Source organism: Aegilops tauschii, chromosome 7 (genome assembly GCF_002575655.3).
Source record: "Aegilops tauschii subsp. strangulata cultivar AL8/78 chromosome 7, Aet v6.0, whole genome shotgun sequence".
NCBI classification, from domain to species: Eukaryota; Viridiplantae; Streptophyta; class Magnoliopsida; order Poales; family Poaceae; genus Aegilops; species Aegilops tauschii.
This window is the reverse complement of record NC_053041.3, coordinates 101,519,362-101,531,693: the sequence shown is the minus strand read 5'-3', so window position 1 is coordinate 101,531,693 and position 12,332 is coordinate 101,519,362.

Below are 12,332 nucleotides of genomic sequence, written 5' to 3'. Positions count from 1 at the left end.
GGCACGACTTAGAGGCATAACCGCATTGTGGTTTTGTCGCAAGAAGGGTCATCTTCACACAATCCCATGTAATGAACAAGAAAAGGGATAAAGAGTTGGCTTACAATCGCCACTTCACACAATACATAAATAAATCATACATCAATCAGAGTACACACATAGGTCCGACTACGGAACCAAAGGAAAAGAAGACAACCCCAAATGCTAGATCCCCGATCGTCCCAACTGGGCTCCACTACTGATCAACATGAAAAGAAGCGTAGTAACGAACAAGATCTTCATCGAGCTCCCACTTGAGCTCAGTTGCGTCACCTGCACTGGTACCCTCGACACCTGCAACTGTTTTGGAAGTATCTGTGAGTCACGAGGACTCAGCAATCTCACACCCGCGGGATCAAGACTATTTAAGCTTATAGGAAAGGATGGGGTAGTGAGGTGGAGCTGCAGCAAGCACTAGCATATATGGTGGCTAACATATGCAAATGAGAGCGAGAAGAGAAGCAACGGAACGGTCGTCAACTAGTAATGATCAAGAAGTGATCCTGAACTCCTACTTACGTCAAACATAACCCAGAAACCGTGTTCACTTCCTGGACTCCGCCGAGAAGAGACCATCACGGCTACATACGCGGTTGATGCGTTTTAATTACGGTCAAGTGTCAAGTTCTCTACAACCGGATATTAACAAATTCCCATCTGCCACATAACCGCGGGCACGTCTCTCGAAAGTTTATACCCTGCAGGGGTGTCCCAACTTAGCCCATTATAAGCTCTCACGGTCAACGAAGGATATTCCTTCTCCCGGGAAGACCCGATCAGTCTCGGAATCCCGGTTACAAGACATTTCGACGATGGTAAAACAAAACCAGCAAAGCCGCCCGATGTGCCGACAATCCCGATAGGAGCTGCACATATCTCGTTCTCAGGGCAACACCGGATGAGACATCCTACGAGTAAAACCAGACCTCGAGTTTCCACGAGGGGGCCCCGCAGTCTACTCGGTTCAGACCAGCACTTAGGGAAGCACTGGCCCCCCCGGGGGGGGGGGGGGTTAAAATAAAGATGACCCTCGGGATGCGCGACTCCCAAGGGAAAAAAGGCTAGGTGAGGCAAATGTAAAACCAAGGTTGGGCCTTGCTGGAAGAGTTTTATTCAAAGCGAACTGTCAAGGGGGTCCCATAAATCACCCAACCGCGTTAGGAACGCAATATCAAGGAACATAACACCGGTATTGTCGTGGAATTGTCACGGCAGATGTCCTCGAGCTAGGACTTAGTCGTGGAGCCATCGCAGCTAGGAAGCTTAAAGGGGTTAAGCGGGAAAAGGAACACGAGGGTTTATACTGGTTCGGCCCCTTACGGTGAAGGTAAACGCCTACGTCCAGTTGAGGTGGTATTGATTAGGGTTTCGATGACTAGGGAGCTAAACTGCCATGCCTGGCTCTCGATCAGATCTTTCTTGTCCCTAAACCGCTGCCGGGTCGTCCCTTTATATAGGGAGGCTGACGCCCAGCAGCTCTCAGAGTCCCGGCCGACTCATAAGAGTGTCCGGCTCGGACTCTCAACTATTCTTGCCTTACACTACAAGTTCTACCATGATAATAATTGCAACTACGGGCCTTAAGCCGTATCCGGGTCTTAAGCCCATCTCTGGCCCACCGTCTTTAAGCTTAGCGCCGGGCTTCTGGCAATGACCATATGAGTAACCCGGCCCCTTCTGGCGGGTGACTCTAAGGTCTATATCCTCAACATTAGGCCCCAGATTGATTTGAGCCGGCTCATGTCAATCTTCAATCTTTTCGACAGAAAATCTCCGGCTTACAATTATGTGAAGGCCATAACCCGGCGTGACGTCATCCTATGGACTCCGGGTAATCCGCCGTGACATCATCTTCCATTAAGTCCGTTTTTTACTCCGCCAGATCCGCAACGGATCTTATCTTTACTGTCATCCCGAAAATCGAGGCGTTTCGTGGGGAGATAACCACGCCGTGGTCTCCTTGATTCTCGCGCCCACTTATGAGCTCGTCCTTATAAATAGGCCGGCCCGACGGGCCTTCAGCCACTTCTCTTCTCCTTCGTCTTCTTCCTCGCGCTACTGCTCCCCTGCCCGAGCTCTGCTGCTGCCGCCGCCGTCGGTCTTCGCGTCGTCACCAACTCAGGCCGCTGCATCATCCTGATCTGACCAGAGAAACGTGACGACCTCCACGTCTCTTCAGCACCGGTGAGTCTTCGCTATTCCATAGGGCAGATCCGCACTAGGGCTCCGTAGTTCTTCCTTTGTTCTTCATAGTTCATCGCGGCCCTCAGTAGATTTGATTTTTACTGCCTCTTTTTGATCTTAGTATAGGATAGAACTAGTGCGGCGGCTGTTTAGCACTCATTTCAAATGCAAGTAGGCCTCTTTTTACTGCATAAAGGCCTCATTCGAGCTCAAGAACTTCCCTCGCGTCTGTTTTTAGGTCTAGAAATTTTCTTTTTCTGTCGACCACTTGATCCAAATTATTTACTGCCATGTGTGAAACTTGTTTTCACCACACTTAGTAAAAAACTGCACTCGTTGAGTCATGGCGGGTTACATTTCCGGTTTAAAGAAAACACGCGCCGTAGAATCTTCCGACTTAAAGGAGACCATGCACCATAGAATTTCCGGCTCATCTGTGATAAGGCCGTAGACAATTTTGAATTACCCTCAAGCACACCAGCGGCTTCAGATAACCCGATGCACTTAGACATATATCATTAGTCCCCTCCATAAGCCGCCATCTTAAACCTTAACTTGTAAGTTTCCTCCGGCTCATTATTAAACCGGACATTTTTCCCTGTATCATAGGCTTCCAACAATCACCATGCCTCCCAAAGCTCCTAAAGCCTCCATCACTTGCAACTGGATGAGGTCCAATGTCACCAACGAGACGTTAGCAGATTTTGTCAAGTCTGGCTATCTGCCCAAGAAGGACGTCATGTCTTACCGTGCCCCCGACCCATCAGAGGAGAGACCACAACCAAGGGACGGGGAGGTGGTCATTTTTGCGGATCACATGAGCCGGGGCTTCGCACCGCCCGGCTCAAAGTTTTTCAGAGATGTTCTGAATTTCTTTGATCTGCGGCCTCAGGACATAGGACCCAACTCAGTGTCCAATATCTGCAACTTCCAAGTGTTCTGCGAGGTTTACCTTGGAGAAGAACCCAGTCTGCTGCTCTTCAGAGAGCTTTTCTATTTAAACCGCCAGAACGAGTGTGCCAACATGCCGAGTTTGGAGCTAGGCGGCATCTCCATCCAGCGGCGTAGGGACTGCCTTTTCCCTTACGCAGAGCCGCCCAGCCACCCCAAGGACTGGAATCTGACATGGTTTTACTGCCAAGACACGTCGCCGGCTGATGAGAGTCCGTTGCCCGGCTTTCGCCCCTCGCGTCTGGAGCCGACTCACCCACTGTCAGACAAGCTGACTCAAGCGGAGCGCCAACCTCTGCTTCCCACCATCAACAAGATCAAGGCTCTCCTGGGCAATGGTCTGAACGGAATCGATCTGGTCCGGGTCTGGATCTCCTGGCGGGTGATCCCATTGAGCCGCCGCCCCGGCTTAATGTGCGAGTACACGGGCCGAAAGGATGACCCTCAGAGACACAGCCGCAACGATCTTCCTGAAGACGTTGCAGAGGATATGACCAAGGCTCTCTTGAACGAGAGCCTGGCAGACTGCGGGAGGACCGGGTTGGCCCCCTTTTGCAAGACCAACCCAGCCCCAGCGGTAAGCCGCTGATCTGAACATTTTATCTTCTTCTGTATATAACTTTCATCTGAATCGTTTTAAGAATTCATCATTGTATTTTTCAGGCTGATGACAAGTTCTGGCGGGTCAAGTATGACCATGAGGCGGCCAAGAAGGCCAGAAAGGCGAAGAAAGCCGCCCCTCGCAAGAAAGGAAGCAGGCCTACTGCTTCAGAGCTGATGCAACTAAGCGACAGCTCCAAGTCAGAGGTAACCCCTGAGCCTGTAAGTCCTTGTTGTATCTGTTGTTTACTTCTGTCCGCCTTATCAATACTTGTTCATCAATAGGACAACACCGGAGCAAGTAACCCGGTGGTTGAAGAGGTAATGTCACTTTCCTCCGACTCGGAGCCCTTGCCAAGGCTGAAAGTCCGAAGGGTAACCCGGAAAGTAAGCTTTTCTCATCCTTTAGCTTATCAAGATCCTCAATTTATTTTGAAGCAACAGACTCATGAAAGCCGGCGTCACACCCGGACCAACAAGGACGCCGACCTCTCTTCCGGCTTACCAGACGCGTCGAGGGAGCGCCGGACCGAGGTGATATCAACTTTGTATCCCTTTCATCCTTTGGCGGGTGTTATACGTCAACCACTTAATTCCTCTGACTCAAATTACCAGGAAACTTCCCCGTCTTCTGGCGACTCTATGCAGTCAAGCCTGCCGGCTTTCAAGACCGTGCCCGGGTAATGATGATCACCTCATGTTGTACTTTGTCTTTACTTACACTATTGTGCTTAACCTTTCTGTCTTTTCAGTGCCCAGGCCAAGCTCACCAAGAGGGCGAAGAAGTCCAAGCCGGTCGATGAGCCGGACTTGCCTGAGCCAGAGGCAGCCGCTCAAGAGCCGCCAGCTGCCTCTGCACCTGAGGCCGCTGCCCCAACCACCAAGGCAACTGCAGAAGCTTTTGTTAACCCGGAGGCCTCCAGCTTAGCTCAACCAGTAGATGACCCGGACGGAGTTTGTTGAGCCGGGGAGACCTACCGCGCTGGCCAAGTGCTCCGCCAAAGGGGAGCTGCTAGAGTCCCGCCGGGTTAACCTGGACCTCACTGACTACTCCAATTTGAACATTGGAGAGATCGTCTCCAGCTTCGTCAGCCAAGTGCACAAGAGCCGGGACGCAGAGATTGCCATGGTGACCCAGATCCAGCAGAAATCTGAGGTATTATTCTTCTGTGCTCTTACTTACTGCATAGTTACCTTTACCATGCTAGCCCCCAAGTCGACGACTTATGATTGAATATGTTGTAGACTTAGGTTCCGGCTTACCCAATTGAACCGGCAATTTGTAGATAGAAACATTCAATATACATTAGCCCCCAAGTGCCAAGTGTCTTTGCTTGGAAAACGCTTGGGACTTTAAATTTGTATAGTAACTGTTCATGCCATAACCCGGAAATTTATGCAGGCTGCTGGCAAGAAGCTTGAGGCTGACCTCGCTGATCTCAAGAACCGGCTGAAGATGCAAGAGATGGAGACCCGGAAGGCAAATGCCAAATTTGTGTCCAGCATCGCCGCGCAAGAGAAGCTGAAGACGGAGTTTGACGCTGAGCGGAAGGCGTGGGCCGAAGAGAAGGCCGCATTGGTGAACCGGGCTGAACAGGCGGAGAAGGCTCTCTCCGAGAAGACCGCCGAGCTCTCCGGCCTAAAGCGCCAAGTGTCCCAGATGGTGGCCGCAATCTTCGGTAAGTCGTCTCACCGGCTTTCATCAAGTTTAGAATTTTTATATCTCATAATTCATCCTTGTCGGCGGCTTATCTGACTCTGTTAAACTGGTCCCAGAAGCGCCAACCTCAACCAGAGTGTGGTAACCAAGCTGAAGGCCGTGTATACCCTGGTGGAGCAACTCTACACCGGGTCACAGCGTGCCTTGGCTGTGGTGGCCCTATCCAACAAGGTGCCGACTCACCTGGCAGAAGTCCTTCGTCGGCTCGCCGTTCTGCCTCAACGGATCCAAGAGCTGCGACGGGCCTCTGCAAGAGCCGGAGCGATCGCTGCGCTGAGCCGGGCCAAGGCGTTCCTGCCAGAGTTAGACCCGGCGGACATCGCCCTTGGCTATCCAAGCCTGAAGGAAGACGGCTCCGCTTTCGATCAGAAGGACTTCGCAGCTTGCGTGAAGGCCGTACGCCCGGTGGCCACTCTGATTGGCAATGATACAGATCTGACTAAGTATCAGCCGGGCTACGATGCAGAAAATCAGAGGATCCCTACTCCGCGCTATGAAGCCCTCAACTTGATCCCGCCGGCTCGTCAGCACACCTTCGCCCCGGAGATTGACCCGGCCGGGTTAATTGACGAGGAAGCCCAATTCGAAGCTCTCAGCGGCATCGACTGGAAGTCATCAACTTTCCAGGTCTTGGGATCAGCCGGAGGAGAAGAGAGGAACGAGCCGGAGACTTCCACTCAGCAAGCGTCGTAACTCGGCTGGCGGCTTATCAAGCAATGCCTCACCCTTTTGGACTCAATGAGTCTTGTAATAGAGTAGGACCAATACTTTATCTTTGTCGTGCCATCGTGCACGCCTTGAATGCTGAAGTCTGTTGAAGTTGTCTCCTTTATGTTTCTCCGGGTCATAATTAATCATTTGTTTTCCTTACTCTCAAAATTGTTGCCTTTAACTATCCTGCAGAAAAAGACAAATCACAAGCCTCGAGATGGCTTACCGCCCTGAGAATCATAGGTTTTAGATAACCCGGAATATGAATCAAAAAGAACTGATCTTCAATGATATCCTGAATACAGCCGTAATAATGTACTTAGCGGCCTGCAAGCATACTTCCGGCTTAGATAACCCAGGTAGTAAGGTTGGTACCGCAATTCCGGTTTACCTGTCTTAATAACACCCATTGTGTTCAGCTAATACTGTAAACCAAAGTTAAGCCGGCAAAGTGAGACCCGGCCGTACACACTTGGAAATAATCAGACGGAACTTGCTATAAAGCAGAGGAACTTAGGGGCTTCCGGTTCGAATACGACCAGAGACCCGGCCCAAAGGGGTTATGCTAGGATTCGAATACGATCATATAGTCCCCAGTGGGTGTGGTGATGCTAATCAAGAGGGTATCGACAGCTAAGTTCTCTTTGGTTCGAATACGACCCATGTTTGAACAGGAAGCCCCCAAATGACTTTAAGAATTGTTTAACGACGCTGATTCGAATACGATCCACGTCGGTTCTCAACGGGGTTAAACTAAGATTCAAATATGATCAAAGAAAACTCCCCAATGAGCTCGGCACTTTGCCAATCAAATGGGTATCGACAGCTATGTTCTCTTTGGTTCGAATATGACCCATGTTTGAACAGGAAGCCCCCAAGTGACCTTATTGCCTGCGGCTAGATTCGAATACGATCATAAGCCGGATCCTCCTTCAGATTATCATGTAATCTTGCAATGAAAACAACACGTGCACATATGGAGGAGAAAAAAGGACAGAGGTCCTGCTTTATTGCTTATCATAATATATACATGACTTAAAGAAATATGTACATCATGAGAGCCGGTGGGTCAAGTGTAGTAAGGCCGAAGCTGAGCTATGTTCCACGGCCGACGGGTTTCTTCCTCCGACTTACGTGAATCTTTGTGCTCCCGAATGTCAATGAGGTAATATGACCCGTTGTGCAAATTCTTGCTGACCACAAAGGGCCCTTCCCAAGGCGGGGATAACTTGTGCGCGTCTGTTTGATCTTGGATGAGCCGGTGCACCAGATCGCCTTCCTAGAAGACCCGGGACTTAACCCGGCGACTATGATAACGGCGCAGGTCTTGTTGGTAAATCGCTGAGCGAGCTGCTGCCACATCACGATGTTCGTCCAACAAGTCAAGAGCATCTTGGCGCGCTTGTTCATTATCCGCCTCAACGTAAGCCGCCACTCGAGGCGAGTCATGACGGATGTCACTGGGGAGGACTGCTTCTGCTCCATAAACCATGAAGGAAGGCGTAAAGCCTGTAGACCTGTTAGGAGTAGTGTTAATGCTCCATAGCACGGAGGGCAATTCCTCCACCCAACAACCCGCCGTCCGTTGCAAAGGGACCAAAAGCCGGGGCTTGATGCCCTTCAGAATCTCCTGATTAGCTCTCTCAGCTTGACCATTGGATTGAGGATGAGCCACTGAGGAAACATCAAGTTGGATATGCTCTCGTTGACAAAACTCCTCCATAGCGCCTTTGGATAGATTGGTGCCGTTGTCAGTTATAATGTTGTGCGGAAAGCCAAAGCGAAAGATCACCTTTTTCATAAACTGAACTGCCGTGGCTGCATCACACTTGCTAACCGGCTCTGCTTCTACCCACTTGGTAAATTTGTCAACTGCCACCAAGAGGTGGGTCTTCTTATGTTTGGACCTTTTAAAAGGCCCAACCATATCAAGCCCCCAGACCGCAAAGGGCCAAGTAATCGGGATCATCTTCAGCTTCCTGAGCCGGCACATGAGCCCGTCGTGAGAACCTTTGGCAACCATCACATTTACTGACCAAATCTTCCGCATCAGCATGAGCCGTCAGCCAATAAAAACCATGACGAAAAGCCTTGGCCACAAGAGATTTTGAGCCGGCGTGATGGCCACAATCCCCTTCATGAATCTCACGCAAGATCTCTTGACCTTCCTCAGGGGAGACACAACGCTGGAATGCTCCTGTAACACTGCGGTGATGCAACTCGCCATTGATAACGATCATGGACTTAGCCCGCCGGGTTATTTGCCTGGCCAAAGTTTCATCCTCAGGCAATTCTTCCCGGGTCATGTAAGCCAGATAGGGCATTGTCCAGTACGGTATGATATGGAGAGCTGCCACCAGTCGTGCCTCCGGGTCAGGGACAGCCAAGTCTTCCTCTGTAGGCAACTTAACAGAAGGGCTATACAGGACGTCCAGGAAAGTGTTAGGCGGCACCGGTTTTCGCTGTGAGCCCAGCCGGCTTAAAGCATCAGCCGCCTCGTTCTTCCTGCGATCGATGTGTTCCACTTGGTAACCCTGAAAGTGCCCAGCAATGGCATCAACTTCGCGGCGATAAGCCGCCATGAGAGGGTCCTTGGAATCCCACTTTCCTGATACTTGTTGAGCCACCAAGTCTGAGTCGCCGAAGCATCTTACCCGGCTCAAGCTCATCTCTTTAGCCATCCGAAGACCATGGAGCAAGGCTTCGTACTCAGCCGCGTTGTTAGTGCAAGGAAACAACAACTGTAGCACATAATGGAACTTGTCACCTTTAGGGGAAGCCAACACAACTCCAGCCCCCGAGCCCTCCAACTGCCTGGACCCATCAAAGTGAATAGTCCAATATGTGTTATCCGGCTTCTGCTCGGGCACTTGTGACTCTGTCCAGTCATTGATGAAATCCACCAAGGCCTGAGATTTAACAGCAGTGCGTGGCACGTACTTGAGACCATGAGGTCCAAGCTCTATAGCCCACTTAGCCACCCTCCCTGTGGCCTCTCTGTTTTGAATGATATCACCAAGAGGGGCAGAACTGACCACAGTGATGGGATGACCCTGGAAATAATGCTTAAGCTTCCGGCTCGCCATGAACACACCATAAACAAGCTTCTGCCAATGCGGATACCGCTGATTGGACTCAATGAGCACTTCGCTGACATAATAAACCGGCCGCTGAACCGGATGCTCCTTACCCTCTTCCTTGCACTCCACCACCACAGCCACACTGACAGCTCGTGTGTTCGCCGCCACATATAATAATAAGGGCTCTTTATCAACCGGAGCAGCAAGGACTGGGGGCTCTGCCAGCTGCTTCTTCAAATCCTCAAAGGCAGTATTAGCTGCATCATTCCAGACAAAGTTATCAGTTTTCTTCATCAACTGATATAATGGCATGGCCTTCTCACCCAAACGGCTTATAAACCGGCTTAAAGCAGCGATGCGACCCGCCAAGCGCTGAACATCATTTATACACGCCGGCTTAACCAGTGAGGTGATGGCCTTGATCTTCTCCGGGTTAGCTTCAATGCCTCTGTCAGAAACCAAGAAACCCAAGAGTTTGCCTGCAGGAACACCAAAAACACACTTGGCCGGCTTAAGCATCATCTTGTAGATCCGGAGATTGTCAAAGGTTTCTCTCAAATCATCTATCAGGGTTTCCTCCTTTATAGATTTAACCACAATATCGTCCACATAAGCATGAACATTGTGTCGGGTGGTTGGTGCGACATATGCCAAGGGATGGCTTATCATTGTGGGAGCCAATAAAACGTCGCCGGTGCCCGGAAACGGGATGAGGCGAAGACATGCACGCCGGCGAATCTTACCCAGGTTCGGGGCTCTCCGAGGAGATAACACCCCTAGTCCTGCTCTGCGGGGTCTCCGCATGATCACTAGATCGATAAAGGGTAGCTACAATTGCTCCTAGAGCTGTTGAGATCAAGGGAGAAGAAGAACAAGGCTAGCTCTTGCTTCTCTCTATCTATGGTGTGTGCTATGCTTGGGTGCGAACCTCGAAGCGAACCCTTTGCATGGGTGCTCCGGGGGGTTTATATAGGCCTACCCCCCGGGGGTACAATGGTAATCCGACTGGGAACTGGTCCCAGCCGTCAGTGTCTACGCTCGCCGGCTTCTCCGCCGGCTGCTGGGTCCCGCCGGCTGCCGGCTACTTGGTCGACAGGCCGGTCCCACCGCCTAGGGTCTTGTCGGCGGCTGCTTACTGTAGCCGCGCCTCTGATGATGAGGGCTTTGTCGAGGTGAGCGTGGCTACAGTGGGCCGCCTCGGGGGCTATCACTGTAGCCTCACCTCGTCTTGTCTCCTTAATGGGGCTCCTGCTTCGAGGAAGGGAGTAGCCGGCTTCTGGAGGCCGGCTATACTCTTGGCCGACTAGGAAAAGCCGGGCCGCCTTCACGCCTCTCTCTGGCTAAAGGGGCCCGCAGTCCTCGGGCCGTACAGGAGTGGGTCGTGGATGACGTCGAGGCTAGCGTGGCTACAGTGCCGAGCCGCACGGGAGACGTCCCTCCCGTACGGCCTCCTGTAGGCATGCCCGCCTCGGGCTTCGGGGGTCGTGGGCCGCACTGTGGCCACACCCCGTCACGTCGCCGTTATGTAGGAGTGGTTGTGGTCTTGGCTGGCTCCTAGGAGTCGGCGTCCTTCTTGGCCGGCTTCTTGGAGTCGGCCACCCCGTAGTCGTCCTAGGGAGGAGTCGGTGAGGCTGGGTCGCCTTCTGGGAGTCGGCTTTAGTGGTAGCCGGCCAGGGAAGGCGGCCCCACTGCTTGGAGTGCTTGAAGGCCCAAAGGCCTGATAATTTTTCTGAAGAGCCAGGGGTAGCCGGAATGGCTACCCGTGGCCATTTACTCCGACACATTGCGCCCAATCTGCTTATGAAGACAGTTCTGCACACAACGCTGATAAATCGCCTGTGCACACTTGAGTCCAAAGGGCATAGACACATAGCAGAAGGCTCCAAAGGGAGTGATGAACGCCGTCTTCTCCTGGTCCTTAACTGCCATTTTAATCTGATGATATCCAGAATAAGCATCCAAGAAACTTAAGCGCGCACAACCTGCCGTAGCATCAATAATTTGATCAATACGGGGGAGGGCAAAAGGATCAGCCGGACACGCCTTGTTTAAGTCCGTGTAGTCCACACACATCCGCCAAGTGCCGTTCTTCTTGAGCACGAGCACCGGGTTAGCTAACCACTCTGGGTGAAAGACTTCAACAATAAACCCGTCCGCCAAGAGCCGGGCCACCTCTTCACCAATAGCTTTCCTCCTCTCCTCATTGAACCGCCGAAGGAACTGCCTGACCGGCTTAAATTTCGGATCAACATTGAGAGTGTGCTCAGCGAGTTCTCTAGGTACACCTGGCATGTCAGAAGGTTTCCATGCGAAGATGTCCCTATTCTCATGGATGAACTCGATGAGCGCGCTTTCCTATTTTGGATCCAGATTGGCACTGATGCTAAATTGCTGAGATGAATCTCCTGGAACGAAATCAACAAGTTTAGTCTCATCGGCCGATTTAAATTTCATTGCCGGCTCATGCTCCGTAGTTGGCTTTTTCAGAGAGGTCATATCAGTTGGGTCAACATTGTCTTTGTAAAATTTCAACTCCTCTGTTGCGCAAACAGATTCTGCATATGCTGCATCGCCTTCCTCACACTCCAGAGCCACTTTCCGGCTGCCGTGAACCATAATGGTCCCATTGTGACCCGGCATCTTGAGTTGTAAGTACACATAACACGGCCGTGCCATGAACTTGGCGTAAGCCGGCCGTCCAAATATAGCATGGTATGGACTTCTTATCTTGACCACCTCAAAGGTCAATTTCTCCACCCTGTAGTTGTTCTCATCTCCAAAGGCCACTTCCAACTCAATCTTGCCGACTGGATAAGCCGACTTATCAGGTACCACACCGTGGAAAATAGTGTTGGACTGGCTGAGGTTCTTGTCAATCAATCCCATACGACGAAATGTCTCATAATAGAGGATGTTGATGCTGCTGCCTCCATCCATGAGCACCTTAGTGAACTTATATCCTCCCACCTGAGGAGCCACCACCAGGGCCAAGTGACCCGGATTATCCACCCGGGGAGGGTGATCCTCCCTACTCCACACTATAGGCT